This window comes from Zalophus californianus, chromosome 2, assembly GCF_009762305.2.
Source record: "Zalophus californianus isolate mZalCal1 chromosome 2, mZalCal1.pri.v2, whole genome shotgun sequence".
NCBI lineage: Eukaryota > Metazoa > Chordata > Mammalia > Carnivora > Otariidae > Zalophus > Zalophus californianus.
In genome coordinates this window covers 37,559,461-37,584,145 of record NC_045596.1, presented here as the reverse complement: position 1 = coordinate 37,584,145, position 24,685 = coordinate 37,559,461, and the positions used below count along the sequence as shown (strand labels likewise).

Here is a 24,685-nt window from a genome sequence, read left to right as displayed (position 1 = left end):
TAACCTTGACAACAGCAGGTTTGGGGAATTTATAGAGAAACTGGAAACCTAAAGTACTGATGGTGGGAATGTAAAAGTTTTAATCACTTTGAAAACAATTTGGTAGGTGTGGTTCCTTAATATGTAAACTTGACCATACGAGACTGCAATTGCACTCCTAGATTTCTAATCCAGGGGCCATGAATATATATCTACACAAAGGCAAAGGCATTTATGTGAATGTTCATAGCATGATGTTCTAGTAGCAAAACTCAGCAGTCAAGTGGGTATTAACTGTGAGTAGATAAACAAAATGTTGCATAGCTATGCAAAGGCATACTATTTAGCAATAAAAAGGAACAAAATATAGCTACATGGTCTAACATGGATAAACCTCAAAAACCTTATGCTGAATTAAATAAGCCAGACACAAAAGACTTATTATATTTATATGGAATTTCCTGGAAAGACTAAACCTATGGAGACAGAAGGAGACTAGTAGTTGGCTGGAGCTGAACGTGAGAGTAGATACTGAAAATAGACACAAGGGATGAAAATGTTCTAAATGTTCTAAAACTAGATAATGGTTTTGGTTACATAGCTTTATAAATTTACTAAAGATACTGAATTATATGTTTATGACTTGTAAATTATACTTTGATAAAGCTTTAAAAAGAGAAAATTGTTCATGCCATTTTTATCTCTTTAAAATTTAGTCACCTAGGGCATATTATCTTCCAATCTCTTATAATTTCTTAGCCTATTTCATAAATTGCTGCCTCTAGGTCCAAGTCAGGTACACAGAAAAGGCTACTGATATATAAGATTTTCATTCTAATGTATGGAACAATTAAAATCACAAAAGTAGCCTCTATTTCTAATAGAACTATAATTAAGAATCTTATCTACAATAGTATCAAAATAGAAAAAAGCTAATTGGTACTTTTGTATAATGTACTACTCAAGATTGTTATCCATATGAATAAGTGCTTTCTTTGTAATTTGGGTTATTTTAAACCTTATGAAACAGCCCTGAGTTTGTAAAATTATGCTTAAGTTGAGGATGAAGAAAGTTTGTCACATAAATGTTATTAGTCATGTAAACTTCAAAGAATTGTTGAAGTTAGTGACGGAAAACATTCCTGTTTCAACATTTTCACAGAGCATAAGAAAATGAATCAGAAAGATCAATCCTGGTCTATTTTTCATGTATGTTCCCTATTCTTGTCCTTGAAAGGAGGAGAAGCTAACTAATCAGGACTTTGGTGACAGCTTAACATCTATTAGGACTTGTTTTCCTTGTTTGGCATCATTGCGTCAACATAGCTAACCCAGTTTCAACACTCAACGCTCATTTAAATCTGTTGCCAAAAAGGAATCACCACATTTCTGTATTTCACTATCCAGTCCTAGTATTTAAGATGCATTTGGGTGAGTGCAGGAGACTTTGCCATATATCTGTGTGTGTCATCAATTTACTGCCTCTCAGCTCTAAATATATAAACATATGTGCTTTCCCATAATTTGCAATTACTTTAAGCACATTATTAAGCTATCTCAGTAGAGAGCACTAGAGGGATATTGCGAAAGAAAGGGTGACCCATAGGTTTCTTGCTACTGCCTGTGGAGTTACTGGTGTAGAGGTAAGAGTATCAGGTGGAGCTCTGCCCAAGCCTTGTGGCCTGAAAGCATGGTTGCTTGGTGACACTGCAGTCCAATGTGGCCTAGTAATCACTTTCGTGTGGTCCTCTTGACTCAGAAACCAATGTTCCAAAGGTCTCCTACCCACACTGGCACCCTAATTCCTTCTCATGTTGCTGAACTGCTTGCCTGTGGTCCAGAGGTTTCCCTCCAACCACCCACCCCTTCTTGCTGCCTACACCATCGGTAGCAGCTTAGGAACTGCACCTCTCCTGCTCTTTGGAGGGTTGATTGCTTCTTGCTCACTGGCTTCAGACCAAGTTCTGGTCTAGGTAAATCAGTAAATATATCTGATATCCAGTGGGCACAACTACACTTTCTCCAACAAAATTTGGACCCCAGCCTTCTGGAATATGGGGGCGGGTCCCCTTTCAAGTCTGTCCATTCTTGGGTATTCTCCCTCAGCTCTGAGGTACCAGATACAATTTCCTCATGTCAAGTGTCCCTTGCTTAAGTGTGTGTGTTGTTTCCACATTTTGACTTCCACATCTAACACAGCTTAATTAGTATAGCTGGTTGTGTACTTTGGGATTTTTTTTTCTTTTTCTTTCCTGCTGAGATCAGCACCATTGATCACTTTCTAATGTTAAAATATGAGAATATTTAAATTATTGCTTAAATAAAAGTGAAAAGAAATTCTGGGCAAAGGTGTAGAAGAAAATGATGAATGGTTATCTGGTTGTGGCATAAAGGGATATTTTTCACTGAACTTTTTTTTTTGCAGTAAAATATACTTAACACAAAATTTTCCACATTAACTATTTTCAAGTACAATTCTCACCATTAAGTTCATTTATAATGTTGTATAACCATACTATAACGTATAATCAAACATATATATTTTTGAAAATTTTCATCATCCCAAATAGAAATTCTATATTCATTAAGCAGTAACTCCCCATTCCCCCTGACTCTCAGCCTCTAGTAACTTCTATCCTACCTTCTGTCTCTATGATATTGTCTGTTCTAGATACCTAGTATAAATAGTTTCAGACAATATTTGTGTTTTTGTGTCTGGTTTATTTCATTTAGCATGTTTTCAGGGTTCTCCCTATTGTAATATATATCAGAACTTCATTTCATTTTAGGGCTGAATAATATTCCATTGTGTGTGTGTGTGTATGTGTGTGTGCATACATACACAGTAGCTGTATTTTAAAATCCATTTTTAATATCCATTTTTTTGATTTTAGTATTGATGGAGATTTGGTTAATTTCCACCTTTTTGGCTGTTTTGAAAAATGCTGCTAGGAACACAGGAGTGCAAGTTTGTATTCCTGTTTACAATTCTTTTGACTATATAAGTAACTTAGAGGAGAAATGTTTTTATAATACTGTAATTCTGTGTATATTTTTGGGAAGTGGCCAAACTGTTTTCCACAATGGCCCTACTATTTTACAGTCCCACCAGCAATGCATGAGAGTCCCATTTCTTCACATCCTCAGCACTTTCATTTTCCAGTTTAATTGTTTAATAGCTATCCTAATAGGTGTAAAGTGATATCAGTATGATTTTGATTTGCATTTCCCTTATTAATGATGTCATTGGAATTTTTATAGAGATTGCATTGTAATTGTAGATTGTTTTGGATAGTATTGAAATCTTAACATTATTAAGTCTTCTAATCCATGAAATGGGATGCCTTTCCATTTAATTATGGTGTTTAAAATTTCTATTAGCAATGTCTTAAAGTTTTCAATCTATGAGCCTTTTACCTCCTTGGCAAAATCCCAAGATGAGGAAACCAAATCAGGTGTTTACACTCCCTCAGGGAATTTCCAGACTAAACAAAATGCACAACCCTAAATTCTTGGAGGACAAGGTCCTTATGCCCACACTGGCATCAGCCACCTCCTCCAGAAATGTGGGCCTCTATTGCCACAGAAGGCTAACGAATAGGTTATGGTAGCTGGTTTATGAACACCACTCTCTTACCAAAGGATATCAGTCTTCCTTTCATTAAGCACTTCCCTGATTATTCTAAGTGTTCAATCAGGTTCTAGAGTTCCAGAGTAGTTGCTTTCAATTGATCTTTCCAGCTAAATGGAAATAGGAATTTAGAGCTTCCTATTCTGTGATGTTTTTGTTTTGTTTTGTTTTTGTCTTATCTGTTGGGTTTTCTTTTTTTTTTTTTTTTAATGCTTCCGATTGGTTAGAACCTGAAGTGAAGGGCTTTTGAGCAGGTGCAGTCAATTTGGTTTTTTTTTCTTCTTCTTAAAATTAATCTCATTAAGGACTGCAACCTGGTATCTGAACCATGAAATCAGATAAAGTCAGTGTAATTAAGGACTTCAGTGTTGGCTATGCACAGCACAACTCTAGAAGGTGCTCTTTATGTCATAGTCATTGAGACAATCTTGGAATTTAACAGATAATTTTTTCCAGCAGATAGCTACAAAATATCTTGAGGAATAACTACTGCCCTTTCCTTAATTTGTGTGGAATAAGCAAGATGCTGCCCAATGGAAAAAGTTTAGTCTAATGATTTTATTAGTCAGTGACAGGCAATGATTGGACAGTTTGCCCAAATTGTGTTTCTTTTCCCTGTGAGCAACTGCATCCCAGACTAAGCATGGAAAAGTGGTAGTAAAACTTGCCCTCAGTCCACACGTTTATAAGACCCACCTGTCAATGTGTCTAGGATTTTAATCACAGAATATGATCAATTTTATCACTGAACACATAAAGACAGTGAGAGAAGAGAACATCTTTAAAGGATACATAACATTTCAGGCATTTGGAAAAGAAGTAAATCTCTGGGATTTCATTAGAAATGCAAAGGTTAAGGAGGTTACGAAAAGATATGAGTCTGAATGACTGTGAGAATCAAGTTTATTCTATGATTCAAAAAGGAATATGCATTTTAAGAAGATTTTTTTCTTGAATTTAGGATGAAAACAGTCATGAAAAAAGGAAGTGGAAATTAAGCAAACAAACTGATTGTTAGAAAAGGAAAGGAATCTCCTTAGGGGAAAGGTAAAATTCTCAAAGACTAGCTTAGACAAATATAAAAGGGAAAAGAAAATATCCTTGATGGCTCTTTTGATGGGTCTCGTGAAGCCAGAAATCTTTTTTTTTCCAAACTGGTAAATGAAGATGACTGGAGCCTAAGAGATTAACAAAAAAGAAGAAAGGATGAATCTCAAAGGGTCAGCGGGAATATATTGCCACAAAATTATTTAGAGGTATCCTTTTAACATATTAGAGAGAAAAACAATAAACAATTTTAGGAAACAATGCTTATGCATTGGAACCCATATTGAATAAATATAAATGAGAATGGAACCCTAGTATGATCTGGGTACAAGCATTATTTTAAAAACAGGCTGATGCAGTATCTTTTTTTTTTTAAGAGATTTTATTTATTTGAGAGAGAGAGAGCACAGAGGGAGAGTGAGAGGGAGTAGCAGACTCCTCGCTGAGCAGAGGGCTCGAGGTGGGGCTCGATCCCAGGACCCCGAGATCATGACCTGAGCTGAAGAAAGACGCTTAACCGACCGAGCCACCCAGGTGCCCCTGATGCAGTATCTTTAAGATGCTATAAAATCATACCCATAAATTTATACAATTAGGTTTCTAAAGGAAACCATAGAGAAGATTCTACACACAAAGCAAGTCATAAATTGAAGAAATTGGGTGTACATTTGGAAATGTAAGAGAGTAGAACTGCTCTACAAAGATAGGGGATGATCGAAAGAATTTGTCTTAAAATGGATGATTTCAATAGATGAAGAAATTATTATATTCATAAGTATTTATTATTGAAGACTAAACATGGCCATATTTGGAGAATTACTTTAGGAAAGAAAAGGGATTGATGTACTTTGTACTTGCAAACATGTGATGTAGGAGAGAGGTGAAAGAGACTATGTTAAGAAGTTAAAATTATCTTTCCTTTCTTCCTTTCTATCCATCTATCTATCAGGAGCAAAATGGAGTCTCTCATGTCAAGGAGGAGCCTGTGTCAAGCAATAACCCAAATAGTTAAATGTACTGAAGCTATGAGATATCGCCTGGACCAGCATTAGCTGACACCCCAGAACTGATAACAAGCAGAACCAGAGGTCTGTAGGGGCCCAAGACCAATTAAATTCCTTTAAAAAGGGGAGGATTTTTGCAGCAAACTGTCAGACTCTTCAGACCTGACCTCTCCACGTCTGACCACTTAAAAAAAGGCAACTGCTGCGGAAGGTCTGCATGACTGATCTCCAAACAGAACTGAGATCCTTCACTGCTTGAACATTGGAAGCAGTAGGTACCAAGAACTGACCTGGACCGGACTGAGGCCTTACCTCAACTCTGCGCCCACAGATTGACTTCACGTTTGATTCATTAACTTCCTGCACCCTTCTGTTATCTTGTTTGCTGTGTGGTTTGTCTTTTGTTCTGCTCTGTGTGTCCTGTAAGAAGTCAAGCTTAATCACCTGGTGAAATGTCACTGAATTTGGAATCTTGAACTAGCTTTATAATTGTGATTAACTTTGCTTTATGACTGAATAAAGCTGACACTGTAGACAGACACAACTCATGTGTGCACCTTCATGGCATGCTCATGACTCTATCTATCTATCTATCTATCTATCTATCTATCTATCTATCTGTCTATCTATCATCTATCTATCCATCCATCCATCCATCTATCAATCCATCCATCTATAATCTGTCTATGCAACTGGGTATACCTGAGAGGATAAAAAGAACTGGAGCAGACCAGATTGGAAAAAGGAATACTGTGAGTACACCCTATAGATCAGAAAAAAAATGATTTTGAAGAAATGGACATTTCGGTTGTCATATTACAAGTGTTAGAAAACTCAAAAGTTGGAGAAAGACTAGATTTTGAAGAATGCCACTTGAAAGAGTACACATTGATCCCCAATGTGTCCCTGAATATACGCGAAACCATCAATAGTTGCTTCAGTTCAAGAATCTTTGGAATGTCTTTACACAACTGAATTAAACATAGAGGCAAGGGCAAAACCATCACAAGGTAAGGATTAAAAAAAATATGGAATTTACAGTCAGAGGCAGCAATGATACAAAATTAAATGCCTTAGGATATTTCTAAGAGTAGAAAAATGTAGATGAAATAATAGAATGAGATTTTAAAGGAGAAAAATTAAGGAAATGAATTATACTTGAGCCATTGTCTTAATAGATGCAGTTCCCCGTTCAAATAAAAGGTTAAAAGCTGTGTTAGACAAGGGTTTCTACTCAATTCAGGATCAGGTTGCTAAAAAACAGTTTTAAAAAAGAATACTGGTATCAAATGTGCTGAAATATTTTGAGTATATTAATTGAGGAAGAAATAAAATTTTAGCAAAGCCTCCTTAACACGGGTGACAGAATTGTACTTTTAAAAAGTAGTCTCAGATGCTAATGACTCATACAAGAATCTGTATGCCTACAGAATATAAAAACTTATTTCAAATGCTATCCTTTCAGAACATCTATGCCCAGAGGATACTGTTCTTTAGCATTGGGCACTGGAGTACATGCTTCCATCCCTTCATAGGGGAGTCCCTTATATTAAGTTAAAAAATGTTACCAACACTTCACACAACTGACCTTGTGAGCCTTCTGACATTCTTCTTAAAACCAGTTAGACTACAGACTTTGCTTGCATCATAACATGATTAATTCCTATAAACATAATTTAGTTATGAAAACTTCAGAGGATGCAGATCAGCTCATCTTTTCAGAATATCATTTTGTTGTTGTTGTTGTTGTTCTGAAGCTATAGCCATCTGACTGGAGGAAAATAGGAAATGAGAGAAGCCTAGGTGAGATTCAGTTTAATGTTGGAGGCAGTTCACTGGAATAGGCTGAAGGTGCAATTGCTTCTATAAATAAATACATAAATACACACACATACATAAATTCATATATATATATATATACACACACACACACACACACACACACACACATAAGCAAGCAAATAAATGTCTTAGGAATAAGCTGATATCACTGGACCTGAGCAGATTAAGAAGCTGAAGAAAATTGTAAACATCGTTTGTTTTAAACTTTAATTTTTAATTTTTAAGGGGGGGAATATTTTATATTTAAATTATTTTTTTTAGTAAAGAGCTTAAGCTCTATTGACTTAAATGGGTTCACAGAAGAATTAGTACATTTTATTTATTTTTTAATTTAATTTAATTTTATTATGTTATGTTAATCACCATACATCATTAGTCTTTGATGTAGTGTTCCATGATTCACTGTTTGCGTATAACACCCAGTGCTCCATTCAGTACGTGCCCTCTTTAATACCCATCACCAGGTAAACTCATCCCCCCCACCCCCCTCCCCTCTAGAACCCTCAGTTTGTTTCTCAGAGTCCATAGTCTCTCATGGTTCATCTCCCCCCTCTGAAATTCCCCATTCATTTTTCCCTTCCTACTATCTTTTTTTTTTTTTAACATATAATGTATTCTTTGTTTCAGAGGTACAGGTCTGTGATTCAACAGTCTTACACAATTCACAGCGCTCACCATAGCACGTACCCTCCCCAATGTCTATCACCCAGTCACCCCATCCCTCCCACCCCCACCACTCCAGCAACCCTCAGTTTGTTTCCTGAGATTAAGAATTCCTGATATCAGTGAGATCATAAGTTACATGTCTTTCTCCGATTGACTTATTTCACTCAGCATAATACCCTCCAGTTCCATGAAGTCGTTGCAAATGGCAAGGTATCATTCCTTTTGATGGCTGCATAATATTCCATTGTATATATATATATACCACATCTTCTTTATCCATTCAGCTGTCGATGGACATCTTCGCTCTTTCCATAGTTTGGCTATTGTGGACATTGCTGCTATAAACATCGGAGTGCATGTACCCCTTTGGATCACTACATTTTTATCTTTGGGGTAAATACCCAGTAGTACAATTGTTACAATTGAGTAATTCATATCCCTCAACTTTGAAAATTATTTTATTACTTGTGTAATATTTAGGATATTATTATGCTATCATTTCAGTTACATAATCACTACTGGTGAGTTACTGAATAACATGGCTGCTATTATGTGAGATGAGAGACAGAAGGCAAGGTTAAATTGTGGTGTGTGACTCAGTTCAGCTTTCTGGAGACAACAGCTGAGCAGTCCTACAGTGATTCTGAAAGATAAGTAAGAAGTTGTAGTAGATATAGGGAGAGTAGCCCCCCAAAGGTAGGGCAGGACTCTTGGTAGGTTATTTATCTCCCTTGAGAGGGCACACATCCAGTTCCAGGTTGATCTCAGGTTTTGGTTATTAAGCACAGTGTACTGAAAATAATGAGCTAGGGGAGAGTTCAGAGAGAATCTTCATTCACCTAACCAAACATTTCCTTAGCAAGTATTCATTCCCTTGCCCAGTCCTCTGGCGGGGTAGGGAATTAAATAGTATTTGATTGGGGCACCTGGGTGGCTCAGTCAGTTAAGTGACTGACTCTTGATTTCAGCTCAGGCCCTGGCCTCAGGGTCAGGAGGTTGAGCCAGGCATGGGGCTCTTGGCTGGGCTTGGAGCCTGCTTAAGATTTTCTTTCCCTTTCCCTCCGCCCCCACCCCCCCCCCCCTTGTACTCTCACTTCAATCTCTGTCTCTCTCTCTAAAAAAAAAAGCATTTGAATAAAAATGTCTATTTCTTCTCAATTCATGTAAAAACACATGAAGTAAGGTGTAGCCCACCTAAGTGGTGATATCAGTGAGAGTCCAAATCCACTGAGCCATGCATGGCATCTGGTTTTTGCATTAAAATCAGGCAATTGTGATCTAATCCTGATTTCTTTTTCTTTTCTTTCTTCTTTTCTTAAACTGTTACTCCTAAAGTAGAGTTTTTATCCCTTCCAATTTTGGTTTTCTTGGTGTTAAGAACCCTTCTGAATGCTCCCCTCTTCCCCACTGTGAAGAAGAATAACCATTCTCAAAATGTTTTGGCGGTAACTAGGGAAATTCAAACCAAGACACAGGAGGCTTACTTTCATTTTCCAAGCTTAAATTACCAATAATACACACACACACACACACACACACACACACCCTTAATCTGAATCCATTAGTGAATTTTCATTAATTCAGATGAGAGAAATAGTGAATCTTTGACACCATCAAACCATGAGGTGTTGGCTACATTAAAAACCAAAAATGTATTAAGATGCATTCTACTAAATCTAATATAGTTCATATGAAATTATTAAAGTAAAAATTAAATTACCCAAAGAATATTAATTTTTTGACATCCACAAATTGAAATTTTTAAATAAATTCTCAAAAAATAATGTATGCTGTAAGGAAATATATCCAATAACATTCTTACAATGAGGATATATAATATGCACCAAACTTGAGGATTAATAGTGAGACAAACTCCACACAATCCATATTGACTTCTCTTTGCCACATTTTCTCATAAAATTAGAATTCCTTTCTCAACAAATTCTGCTTTTACCTTGCTTCTCCATTAGTGTATGGTTATTACCTACTGATTCCCAGTGAGATACAATTTGAGCATACAAATGTCTCCCCTAAAAGTGAACATTTAAAAAAACTTGTCAAAATTAGGTAAAACTCATTTTAGAATAAAATAAATTTCATACAGTCAAGAAAGACTTACTGGTATATGTGTCATCTTTAACTAAAAGGGGAAAAATATCTCTAAACAAACCACAGATTTATGTAAAAACTTTAGTGGCACAAAGCAATGCATTATTTCCTAATTGCTATTGCTACTATGATTCTATATTCATTTGCATTAATTCCCAAAGCTTTCTAAATAGAAAAATACACAAGATCTCCATGTTTACTATCTAAAAAATAAAAAAATTAAAATTAAAATACAAACCATTCTCAATCTCACCACCTAGAACTGTTATTATAATTAATATTTTATATAAATTTGAGATGGGTTTTTTTAATTCAAGTACAATTAACACAGGTGTTATGTTAGTTTCAGGTGTACAATATAATGATTTAACAATTCTATACATTTCTCAGTGTTCATCAAGAAAAGTGTACTCTTAATCTCTCTTAGCCATTTTACCCATCCCTCCATCTACCTCCACTCTGGCAACCATCAGGTTGTTCTCTGTATTTAAGGGTCTGTTTTTTGTCTTTTTCTTTATTTGTTCATTTCTTTTTTTAGCTCTACATAGATGGCCAACAGACACCTGAAAAGATGCTCAACATCACTAATCCTCAGGAAAATGAAAAATTAAAACCACAATGAGACATCACTTTACACCTGTTAGAATAGCTAAAAGCAAAAACATAGAAATAAGTATTGGTGAGGATGTGGAGTAAAGGAAACCCCTCATGCAATGTTGGGGAGAATGCAAATTGGTGCAACCATCATAGGAAACAGCATGGATGTTCCTCAAAAAATTAAAAATAGAATTACCATATGATCCAGTAATTCCTCTACTGGGTATTTATCCAAAGAAGATGAGAACACTAATTCCAAAAGATACAGACAGCCTATGTTTGTTGCAACATTATTTACAATAGCCAAGATATGAAAGCAACCCAACTATCTGTCAATAGATAATTGGATAAAGATGTGATACACACACACACACACACACACTGAAATATTACTCAGTCATAAATATGAAATCTTTCATTTGTAGCAACATGAATTGACACAGAAGGTATAATGCTAAGTGAAATAGAGAAAGACAAATACTATATGGTTTCACTCAACTGTGGAGATGGTTTGGTGTTTTGTTTTGTTTTTTGAGTCTTGAGATCTAGGTAAGCCAGCTTTGGACTTGTTGATGTCTGTGAGTTGCTCTGAAGCACTGTTATAATTCTCATGATCACCTTTGTCTTGATTCCATACACCACATAATGCTTTGCTCTAAAATTTCATTTCTATTCCATAATCCACCAATCCATATTTGAAAGTCAGGCCTCCACACAAAAAATAATTCACTAAGAAAATTGTGAGTTCAGTAGCTCTCTCAAAGAATTTGTGCATGTTGCAGAAAGATGAATTATAGAACAGGTAGCTAAAGCTATTTTATATCTTAGCAGTGCAAACTAATTTAACATCAATATTATGTACTTGCTTTTATTGAAGTTCTTTGGGAGACAAAGAATAATACCAGGCATTTAATAAATGCTAGTTTTGTGTTTTAATTTTTATTTTGGTCATGTTATACCTGGGGGTTCTCCTTCCAGCTGATCCCCCTCTCCCCTAGCCTAAGTGCCTGTCCCACTCTCATATGTTCCCAAATGTTTGTCTGACTTCATATAATTCCTTTTCCATCCAAAATGAAGACTTTACATTGTGAAGAGTTTGGCTCTTCTCTTTTATCCTCTTTGCTTTTTGTCAATTACAAGTCCTCCACATTTCCATCTTCTGCAGTATTAGATTCATCTAAAGATATTTCTCAGTTTTCCTGACTAATAGAAATTTCTGTATCAGTTATTAAAACTTCCTATACTTGTTATTGTGCAGTACATGTAAAAACAGGATCTTACTGTATCTTATTTGTAAACTAGTTTGTTTTAATTTAACCATATCTTTGAATGTTTCTCACAACTATATTACTACAAAATCATAGGACTTACATCCAGCAAGAGGTAAAGACAATCATGAACATGAAGTTTTCTTGAAATCAAGAGTTTTATTTTTGATATCACTAAGTGTTTTATAAAGATAAGAAAAATTTCACCTAAGTGTGTGCTTCATATCTATAACTACCTTTACCTAAAAGGTATACAGTTGTTTTAAAATGTATTTATGATCATAAAATAGTATGTAAAAATTTTTTCAGGCCACGACATCTGAAACTAGTCTTTAGTATTGGCTTTGAATTTCACAGGATTGTATGTAGATCCATTTTTTTCATGCTTGTCCGTTTTATACATAAACGAAGGGACTTAAATGGAACTGACATACCTTTCATAATTCTTTCATATGCACTAGTATTCATTAATTACAAACAAGTTGTTTGCATGAATGGCATTGAAAAAAATAAAACACTTCAAAACCACAATGAGATACTACCTCACAGCAGTCAGAATGGCTAAAACTACCAAGTCAGGAAACAACAAATGTTGGCAAGGATTTGGAGAATGGGGAACCTTCTTAACACTGCTGGTGGGAATGCAAGCTGGTTCAGCCACTCTGGAAAACAGTATGGATGTTCCTCAAAAAGTTAAAAAAAAAAAAAAACAACAGAGCTACCCTATGACCCAGCAATTGCACTACTAGGTATTTACCCAAAGGATACAAACATAGTGATCCAAAGGGCCACCTTACCCTGATGTTTATAGCAGCAATGTCCACAACAGCTATGGAAAGAGCCTAGATGTCCATCAACAGATGAATGGATAAAGAAGATGTGGTATAAATATACAATGGAATATTACTCAGCCATCAAAAAAATGAAATCTTACCATTTACAATGATGTGGATGGAACTAGAGGGTATTATGCTAAGCTAAATAAGTCAGTCAGAGAAAGACAATTACCATATGATATCACTCATATGTGGAATATAAGAAACAAAAGAGGATCATAGGGGAAGGGAAAGAATAATAAAATAAGATGAAATCACAGAGGAAGACAAACCATAAGAGACCCTTAACTATAGGAAACAAACTGAGGGTTGCTGGAAGGGAGGTGGTTGGGGGGATGGGGTATCTGGGTAATTGAAATTAAGGAGGGCATGTGATCAAATGAGCACTGGGTGTTATATGCAACTGATGAATCCCTGAACTCTCTCTCTGCAACTAACAATACATTATATGTTAATTAATTGAATTTAAATAAAATAAAATTTAAAAATAAATAAATAAATAAATAAATAAATAAATAAATAAATAAATAAATAAAACATTTCATTTAGGTTTAGTTCCTTCTGCCTTATTCTTTGCCAAAGCTGCCATTACTTGGAGAAGAGAACAATAACTGCTGTGCAAATCTATTTCCTGTGATAAAATCATGCAGTTTAAAGTATGACAAAGTAAAGTATGATATAATTTTGCTTGAATTCATTTTCTTTGGTTCAGAAAGTTCCAATAATCCATTTTATTTCTATATCAGTCAGGAATACCACTAGTATGGGTTGACTGTCATTATCTTTTTTTTTTTCATGGTTTCTATTTGGATGATAACAGTGAGTATAGATTTATGAAGACAAACAAACAAAAAATGCTAAAAAGGCTAGTGAAAGCAAAGCAATTGTTTTATGCTCATCTCATGACAATTTCAAAGATATCTATGCCCTGTCCCCTATACTTGTAGAAAGTGCTTATGAATATGAAAATAATCTAATTGAAAAATGCATTAGTCTTTCCTAAGTTATTTCATGAGCTAGGATCCTTAGATAAACAGATGTCACTGATCTTCTCCTTAGTTAAAAACAGCCAGTTTCAGCCTCCGTAAAAATAAAGTAAGGTATTGATACCCTGATGAAACTGTACATTTTTTTTTTTTTTTGGATGGAACTGGAGGGTGTTATACTGAGCAAAATAAGTCAATCAGAGAAAGACATGTATCATATGACCTCGCTGATATGAGGAATTTTTAACCTCAGGAAACAAACTGAGGGTTGCTGGAGTGGTGGGGTGGGAGGGATGGGGTGGCTGGGTGAAACTGTACATTTTAAACCCCGTGATATTGCAGACTGGATCTATGTATGCTACCAAAAGCCTTCCAGTGCTGGAGAGAACTTATTTTCAGAGCTGAATTAGAATTATCTATAGCATCCTACAAATTGCATTAGAACACGGTAAGTCACAGACAAATTCATTATTCAGTTTCTTAGTTTTAACTATAATCAACGACTTCAAAGTTATTTTCCCTAGAAATATGCTTCATTAAGTTAAAACAAATGCTACTGACATTTTATTCTTATTAAATATCCTTTGGTCAAAGAAAATTTAAACCAGACAAGTTAAACAGGCATGGAAGACTTTAAGACTACCACCATGGGGGAGAGAAAATGAACTCAATTTTACAGAAACAAAATGTGAATGGCTTTTTAGTGCTGTTGTAAGCCAGTGAAAAAGTATTGGAGGATGCTGAGTGGGAACATCAGTGAGGGAAGTTGGTCAATGCAATTGGGCCACCTGTGTTTGCCAACTGGCACTTACCAGGTTAGGTCCCAACTATTCCTCAGAAACAGAGAGAAATGGGCCTAAGTTCTTTGATGATTACAACAAAAAAAGATGGCTCCCAAGTCCTTAAGAAAGACCTTCCTGGGTTGTTAAACTGTCAAGAGATTGGGAGAATGTTTACATATCAAAGGGGCAGAGAAAGAATCCAGGATTACAAGTTTTCTAAAATAAATGCTCTAAGAAAAGGGAGGTCAGGGGCTAAAAGTCAAGGAGACAACTGCATAAAGTTTAATCAAGCTAAGGGTACTTTTTGTAAAACCTTCATGGTCATTCCTAGTAATTTAATATGATGTAACCAATGAGGGCAGTGTTAGTTAATAGTCTCATAAATTTCACTTATTTTTTGCATAAGCCACCACTCCATCACTTTTCCATATTCATTTGTCATTCTCATGTATAAGATCACATTTGCAAGTTGGTTCAGTAGGAAGGAAAGTAAATATTGCAGCACTGAAAAACATTAGAGTTACATGGCTCCCAAGAATCACATCTCTAAACAAAGTAGTACTTGGTTTTGGTGTTTCTGTAGACTATTTGTGTCCTGTCCCCTCAAATTTTGTATGTTGAAATCCTAATACCCACTGTAATTGTATTTAGAAGTGGGGCTTTTGAGAGGGGATTAGGTAATGAGGGTGGAGCTCTAGTAAATGGGTTCAGTGCCCTTAAAAATGAGTCCAGAGAAATCCCTTGACCTTTCCACCATGCAAGGACAGCAGCAAAAAGATGGTTGTCTATGAACCAGGAAGCAGGTTCTCACCAGATACTGAATTGGCTGGCACCTTGATCCTGGTTTTCTCAGGCTCCAGAACTAACAGAAATAAATTTCTGTTCTTTATAAGGCATGTGGTCTGTACTATTCATTTATATCAGCTTGAATGAACTAAGACAGAAACTGGTGCCAAGAGATGGGGTGTTGCTGTAACACAAATACCTCAAAAAAAAATAATAAACGTTGCTTTGGAAATAGACAATGGGTAGAGACTGGAGGAGTTTTGAGGCACATGCTAGAAAAAGTTTACATTGCTGTGAATAGACATTCAAAAGTGATTCTGATGAGAATTCAGAAAGAAAAGACAAGAGAAAGCTTTGAACTTCTTAGAGAATATCTAAGTCATTTTCAACAATCTAAGAATATGAACAGTAAAGATCATTCTGATGAGGTATCAGAGATGAGGAACATGATATATACAGATGGATATAGATATAGATGATATAGATATAGATATAAAATGGCAAAGAACTTGGCTCAATTGTGTTTGTGTTCTAGTGTTTTGTGGAAGACAGAACTTGTGGGCAATGAAATTTGATACTTAGCTAAAGCCATTTCTAAAAGTGTTGAAAGTATGGATTGACTTTGCCTGTTTATAATAAAGCACACACGCACGCACACACACACAGACAGCAATGATTTACAGATGTAATTGTTAATCAAAAAGGAAGCAGAACTTAAAGATTTAGAAAATTTTCAGCTTATCTCTATTGCAAAAAATAACACTAAGGATAATAATGCCAAGGATCCTTTGATGAGATTAGTATGGATTCCCTATTTCAACAGAAACCAGAACCCCTATCTCTGTAAGATGATAGAAGAATGGCCCTGAAAGTCACCAAAGTTACCACTCTCATTGCAGACCCACAGTGCAAGCACCAAGGAAGCAAAGTGATTTCAAAGGGGGTGCTGCTAGTGCCTATGGAATCTCAGTGAGCTTGACTGGGCATTGCCCCACATCACACGCTCCCTATGCTATGGTTTTATGCTCCTTAGCCACTCCAGGTGAGGATCCTGCTGGCCCTGGTGTGACACAAGCCACAGTGACCACTGACCTGGAGGGTGCAAGCAGTAAACATCATCTGCTTCAGTGTGGCACTATTCCCCCACCAAGCAAAGTACATGAGCCCTGTGGGCATGGCTGCTTCCACCCTGGTTTTAAGGCTAGAGCTCCCTGGAACCATAGGTGTGCAACTCAGGCACAGAGCTGCTGACAAATGGGACCACTTCACAGAAACATCACAGGGACAGGGCCTAGGAATAGAGCCACTGTGGGGGGAGAGCCACCCAAAGCTATGCGTCAGGGCTGCATGGCATGCTGTGGAATATGGACTGCCACCACAGTGTCCAGAAGGTGGAACCTCTGTCCCAGTGGGCTTGGATAGCAGAGCACCAAGACAAAGAGAATTATTCTGGAGCCTTAAAGTTAAATGTTGTTTGCTCCATTAGGTTTTAGACTTAGAGGGAACTGTCACCCCTTTTTCTTCCCTATTTGTCTCTTTTTGAATGGGAATGTCTATCCTGTGTCTGTCACATCATTGTATTTTGAAAGCACAATACTTGTTTGGGTGCACAGTCTCACAAATGGAAAGCAATTTGCTTCAGAATGAATTATGCCTTGAATCTCACCCATATCTGATTTTTATGGTATTTAGATCAGACCTTGGACTTAGACTTTAAAGTTGATACTGGAATGAGTTAAGACTTTTCTCTTGGGATGAAATCAATGTATTTTACATGTAAGAAGGACATTGATTTGGAGGACCAGGGGTGGGATGCTATAGATTAAGTGTTTATATCACTGCAAAATTCATATATTGAAATCCTAATACCCAGTATGATACAGTATTTGCAGGTGGAGCCTTTGGGAAGTGATTAGGTCATGAGGGTGGACCTCTCATCAATGGGATTGTGCCTTATAAAAGAGAGTTCAGAGAGTTTCTTTGTCCCTCCGGCCATATGACAGTATAGAGAAAAGATGGCCATCTATGAACCAGGAAGCAAACTCTCAGCAGATACCAACTCTGCTGAATAATCGATCTTGGACTTCCCAGACTCCAGAACTATGAGAAATAAACTTCTATTGTTCATAAGCCACCCAATCTCTGATAATCTGTTATAGAAGCTCAAATGGCCTAAGACAGATGTTGAGATATGCCTTTATTGTGATGATCTGTCATGAGTCATTTACTAATAATAGTTAATGGCACCTATGTTGTACAATATTTATTTTAAAATATAAATTGAAAAAAGTAGAGAAGTTGAGTTGAAAGTTGAGTTGAAAACTTATTTGAAAGTTAAAATGGTTGACAATTGCCAAGGAACCCTTGAAGAAGAATAGGTGCTGATAAAGACAATGACATATGAATAGAAACAGTACCATACACACATGGTCACTTGATACATGACAGAGGTGGCACTACAAATCACTGATAAAAAGTGGACTTTTAAATAAAAAGCTTCTCAGAATACTGGATATCCATATATGAAAAGAATTAGATTGTGTCCCTAACTTACACCATATATAATAACCAGTTCCTTGTGCATCAGAGTTCTAATGTGAAGGGCAAAATTATGAATATTTTAGAGGATAATAAAAAATATCTTCATCATTTCAGTGTAAGAAATTATTTCTTAAAACAAAATTAATTACTAATTATAAAAAGATTAAAGTATTCAATAGCACTACAAAATCACTCTTCTATAAAGACAATGTAGAAAACAAATGTGTGAGCAAATGTTTGCAACACACATAACCAACAAAAAACTGATAATTAAAATATACTGAAAAGTCCTACATTTAATTAGAAAAAGGAGAGAGAACACACTTAAAAATAGGCAGAAGCCTTAAATGACCACTTCACAAAAGAGGAAATCCAAACAATTAACAAATGAAAAGATATCAACCAATTAGCAAAAGTTCAAATTAAAATCACAAAGTAAATCTGTTACACACATATCTAATGCGAAAAAAATTTAAATTCAAATTTTGCTACCATGTAGAGCAAGGAGAACACTCATATACTACTGTAAGTATAGAATGTTATTGCCATTTTTGAAAACGTTTCAAGTCATCTAATAAATTTGCATTCTTGCATATCCTACAACCTATCAATTTCAGTCATAAATGTATACCTTAGGTAAATTCTTGTACATTTGCACTAGGATATTTGTACAATAGTTATTGTACAGTTATTATACAATAGTTATTGTATAGTTATTGTACAATAACTGCATTATTTGGGTTTAAGATTTTATTTATTTTTTTGTGAGAAAGCAGGCACACATGTGTGCACGAGCAGAGGGGCGGGGCATAAGGACAAGCAGACTCTCCACTGAACAGGGAGCCCAATGTGGGGCTCCATCCTAGGACCCTGAGATCATTACCTGAACTGAAGTCATATGCTTAACCAACTGAGCCATCCAGGGACCCCTATAACTGCACTATTTGTTATAGGAAAAGCAGGAGATAATTTATCTCCATCAATAGGAGAATGGACAATCATGCTATTTTATACTATGAAATAATCAGATGCTGCATATCAAAATGATTAAGAGTACAGTACTTCGAGCCATATCAAATAGATTCATATCTGAGCTCCATCAATAATGAACTCAGATTGATATTGCATTAATAATATCTAAAGATAATATGAGTGATATCATTGTTAAAACAATACAATTTAATGAAAGACAGTTATATAATAGCATAAAAAGCTCTAATAAATACAACATAGCAAAGGAAAAGACAAACTTTATTATATATGGTGTAATTCCGTTTGTATAAACTTCAAAGACAAAAACTATGTAATGGGGATATATACAATAAATATATAATATAGATATACAGATATATATATAATATATAAAATAAATCTAAAACAAATTAAAAACAAAATGTAATCCAAGTGTCAACATAGTGATTACTTTAAGGAGTGGTAGGCAGATGTGATTATAAAAATCAGCATCAGAGTGGGGTGCCTGGGTGGCTCAGTCAGTTAAGTGTCTGACTTCAGCTCAGGTCCTGATCTCTGGGTCCTGGGATTGAGGCCAACATGGAGCCCCCCATGGTGCCCCACACCAAGCCCCGCCTCAGGCTCCACCCTCAGCAGGGAGTCCGCTTGTCCCTCTGCCCCTTCCCCTCCCCCTGCTCATGCTATCTCTCTAATAAATAAAATCTTTAACAAAAAGAAAATCAGGGTTATTGAAAAGTTTTTAATTTGTGAACTGCATGGTAGGTACATGGTTGTGTTTTTATATTGCACCTTAACCTGTTCATTTAGATTTTATTCACTATTCTACACATATATCTCACAATTAAAAATTCACTAACAAAAATAAATATATAGATAAAATTAACTGGAACAAATGTGAGGTGTTTTTTTTTCTACAATAACAAGATAGAAACTTACCTCCAAAATGCATTCTTGAATGGCAGAGGAAAGAAAGGTCAGCCAGAAATTAGGTATATGTGACATGTAATTAGCTGGGTTCAGATAATGATGGGAAGGAACATCATTTCTGATTTAATTATTGTGTTTTATAGATGTAGTGAATATCGTTATGGTTGCCTTTAGTGAGATGTTTCAGATTAATAATTTGTTTTCCTTTGACAGTAATGGTCTTTCCATAAAGCCTCTATTCTACTTAGCCTGGAAGGTTTGCTTTTAAAGTACAGGTAACATAAAGTATATGCTATGCTCATTATAAAAACATCCATTGTATGAAGACATCATTTTTAAAAAGAAGACAGCTTGTTTCAATGGGAAGTTTATGTGTGTAATAATTATCTAAATGTTACTACCTTAAGCTCAACTTATGATTGTGAATGTCTTACATAGTAAAACCAAGTACCCAACTGAGTTGGGAACTGAAATTATTTTGAGCCTATAGTTTGGTCATGAACCAGGTGAACTGGCTAGCATTCAGAGACACTTCACCCAGTACTATTCTCAAATCATTCTAATTATGATTTTTTTACCATCCTTGAGTACATCTGGATGGCACCAGACAGATACTTTATATGTGGCTTTTTGGGGAGCCTGGGTGGCTCAGTCAGTTAAGTGTCATGATCTTGGGATCCTGGGATGTAGCCCTGAATTGGGGTTCCCTGCTCAGTGGGGAGCCTGCTTTTCCTTTTCCCTCTGCCCCTCACCTGACTCGTGCTCTTTCTCTTGCTCTCTCTCTCAAATAGTAAATAAAATCTTTAAATTTGGCTTTTTAATATTTTTATATTATGTATACTAATATTTTGGTCATTTTTTTCAAATATTGATTTGGATTTAAATTTTGAAATAAAAATCCTATTTTTCAGGGGCTATTACTCCAGAGTTCAGTGTGCTATACAAAAAATACAGTAAAAGTCCTTGGATTCCTACAAAAAGGGAAGGAACGTTTATATTGCTTTAATGTAAGTAGATCCACAAGTTTAAATTTAGTCTATATTCATATGACTGTTACAAGTTATCACTAACCACAAAACAAATAAATTATTTTTACTTAATATATTCCTAAGTCAATTTGTGATGGTTGAAAGTTTTAGAAGCCAAAGACAAATGCCATATGATTTCACTCATATGTGGAATTTAAGAAACAAAATAGATGAATATGGGGGGGGACAAAGAAAGTTTTAGAAGCCCTGAAACAGTGTCTCTCAATATACAAATTGAAATCTTTTTAATTGGTGGTGATTAGAAATAAAAAAAAATTAGAAGGTATAAGCTTATAATATGTTGTTGTGCTGTGATCCTGAAAATTTCTCTGAACCAAGTCGGGGTCATGAGTATCAAAGGGAGGAAAGAATGCAATAGGAATTGTTTTCACGCTGTTTTGAGGGATACTGAAGACAGTATAGTTCAAAAATCCTCCTCTTAAGAAAATTAAGCTTCCAATAGGATAAAAATTTGCCCAAGATAGTTTTTAATTAAACTTAATCAGAATATGAGTGTGCTAGCTCCAAAATTACAGGGTTTTTTTGACAACATATTGAAAATTGCATTTATTTTATAAAGATATGTAGTTATTTTCCAGTAGCAACATTTTTTTCCCTTAGCTTCCTTTGCTCTTTTCTTCAGAAGTATTTTTTCTGGAATATAATATGAATTGAAATATCATTTTAATATTATATAAAATGTTATATAAATGAGGCTTGTCACAACCAAAGATTCTATTCTAAACCCAGATTTGATAGCCATACAGAAATAGCATGATGACACACCACCAGTGGCTCTCCAGAAAGAGTAGGAACCTATTTAAAAGTTAATAAAAATTCTTCTCCGTATTCTCATTAGTCTTGGGTGACAGTCTCAATCACAATTCCATACAGACTAAAATAGAATCATGAAAATTTCAAAGGCTGCACAACCAGAGATAAAATCTGCCAATGCTGACAGCCAAGCCTGTGAGTTTGCAACATTTATTGACTGCCTGCTATGGGACAGGTGTTGAAACCCCATGACAGTGGTGAATGAAACCAAATCTCCCTCTTACCACCCCCCCCAAAAAAAGAAAAATTTCACAGTCTAGAGAGGGAAAATAATAGCTAGTACCTGTTAAGATCTTATAAGTACCAACTGGCATCATCTAGATCACCTTATTTTATGCTCACTCAATGGTATATATTTTTCTTCCCATTTTACTGATGAAGAAATTGAAGCACAGATCATTTAATTGAATTTTGCTCAAGTCAATATGCAATTCTAATTTTTTTAGCTTATATATTTCCCACAGGCTAAAGATAGTTAAATATAAAATTATAATAAGCTCTGGAGATGTTATTTCCTGTACTTTATATTTGGAAATCGTGAGAATTATTTCTTTTTCTCAACAAAAGTATCAACTAACTATACCCAGTTCTCACCTGATTACACACATATTCTCCAGCGAGTGTTTCTCTAGTGCTAATACCTCTCTTCAACTTTTACCAAACCCTAGGTATCGATAACATATGCCTAGACCTGAGTATCACTCATCAGGAAATTTATCATAGATATATTAGACCAAAAGTTAACCTAGAAATGTTTAGAACTAATATTTTTCTTTTTGTTTCTTCAGGTGAGGAGACTAAACCTATAAAAATGAAGCACTTGCAGAACATGCAGAGCTGGATAGTTAATGGAAAAGCTTGGGGTAGAGGGACGGGATGAGAAATAAAATCTGAATTCCTGATCTAATCTGGTACTATTTTTCCAAATTTTTTTTGCTTCTTAGCATTGAGATGAACTCTTACACTATTTTCTAAAATAAATATTATAGATTGTAAGTGAAAGTCTGAGTTTTTAGTACTCTATTCCCACCAGTTTATTTTCAGAACATTTAATTTTGAATAATTATTTTCACTTTTATGTCTCATACTCTACTTGCCAGTTTATTAATTCAACAAGTATTATTTATTGATCATAATGCACATACTGAGGATGTATAGAAATATATTTTTTATGAATAGCTATCTTAAAATTCAGTGCCTTAAATATGCATAGATATCAATTCAACTATCAGTTTAACACAATAGTTCTTATTTTCAAATCCAAGCAACAAAAATTTTAAATAATATAGGCTCTTTAGAGAACAGCAATTTTAAAATTTTGAATACTTAAAATGAGAATTCTATATTAGTAAGAATATCCATAGTTATATAGCATATATAGATATTAGCCACAAAAAGTAGCAAACACTTTACAAATATTTTCTAATTTATTCCTCAAATTAAGCTTATTGGATTGGCTTAATATTATTTTCATTTCATAAATGCAGAAACTGAAATTCGGGTAGGTAAATAATTTACACAAGGCCATGTGTAACTTACTAAGATGTAGAAACACAGAACCTCTCATTATCCCTTTGGTTTATTTTCCCACTCTGGTATGTTTACTGACTTAAATATCTGTTGCTAGTAGCTACAACATGGCATACAAACTGCTTTCTTTAAAGATATATCATGTGGAAGAATATAAAAGTTTAAATAATTTAAATAATCTAACTCTATCATATGAAGAACATGTATACAAATTCTTTAACAAGCCATTCCAACCAGCTGGCTTTTAAATTCAAGCCAAAGGGGAGAAAGAGTAAACTAAGCATATGCCACTCATCTTTGCCAATCAATTCTGCAAATATTCAAACAAGATCAATTAAAAAGTAGAAATGGAAAAGTGAATATTTCTTTAACGTCTGTATTTAAAGGAGCCCTCAAGCTATGTCATCCAATTTGTCAATTATAACAATTTCTAAGATATAACACTATCTTTACAGCCACAGATCTTCAGAGAAATTACTATAAACTTAAAAAAGATGTTTGATAGAATCTCAATAGATGAAAGATGTTGGAAAAGCCATGGAGAGAACTCCTCAAATTTAGTGGATTTTAGCTTTAGGCTTGAAAAACAATTTAGATCTTCGGGGTTTATTTGTTCTATTAGGGTTGTTAAATGGAGACACGCTAAGCTTTAATAAAACCTTTGGAATTGCACCCATATGACCACCTACAGTGCTTTTATCAAAAAATAATTGCAATTAGAAAAAATGTTTAAAAATCTATTGTTTTCAAATTGATAGTCATGGATTCTGCAAACATTATTCTTCCACTAACGTCCCTAGTTTGGAAGAGACCATGCACAATGGAGAGAATGGGTTCTAAGTAATGGGGTGTGGCACAGTGAAATACAGCAGGTCCAGCTGTAAATTATTCTTGACTTTCACACATGTATTTACTTATTTTGTACAACTGTTTCACTAAGGCAAGACTTGTAGGTAGAATTGGAGTTTTGCCATGGATTGAAAATACTGCCCCAAGGACTACATTATATAAACCTTTTAAAAGCTCCCTCAACTCTGGGGGCACCTGGGTGGCTCAGTTGGTTAAGCGACTGCCTTCGGCTCAGGTCATGGTCCTGGAGTCCCGGGATCAAGTCCCGCATTGGGCTCCCTGCTCGGCGGGGAGTCTGCTTCTCCCTCTGACCCTCTTCCCTCTCGTGCTCTCTATCTCTCATTCTCTCTCTCTCAAATAAATAAATAAAATTAAAAAAAATAAATAAAAGCTCCCTCAACTCTGAAATATTAAGGCTAGTAAATCTATAAAAAAAAGGAATGTGATAAATATTGCTACATTGGCAGTCAT

General features: G+C 35.2%; 1 long non-coding RNA gene across 2 annotated transcripts; it reads left to right on the top strand.

Moving 5' to 3' along the window:
* The first annotated feature begins 6,252 nt into the window (after positions 1 to 6,252).
* Positions 6,253 to 22,736, top strand: LOC113924146. Of its 2 annotated transcripts, XR_004819814.1 has the most exons (4): positions 6,253 to 6,413; positions 14,308 to 14,413; positions 20,885 to 20,980; positions 22,624 to 22,736. It is a non-coding gene; the product is annotated as an uncharacterized LOC113924146 (long non-coding RNA). The 2 variants fall into 2 exon arrangements; XR_003520550.2 differs by lacking the exon at positions 14,308 to 14,413.
* Positions 22,737 to 24,685: the final 1,949 nt, after the last annotated feature.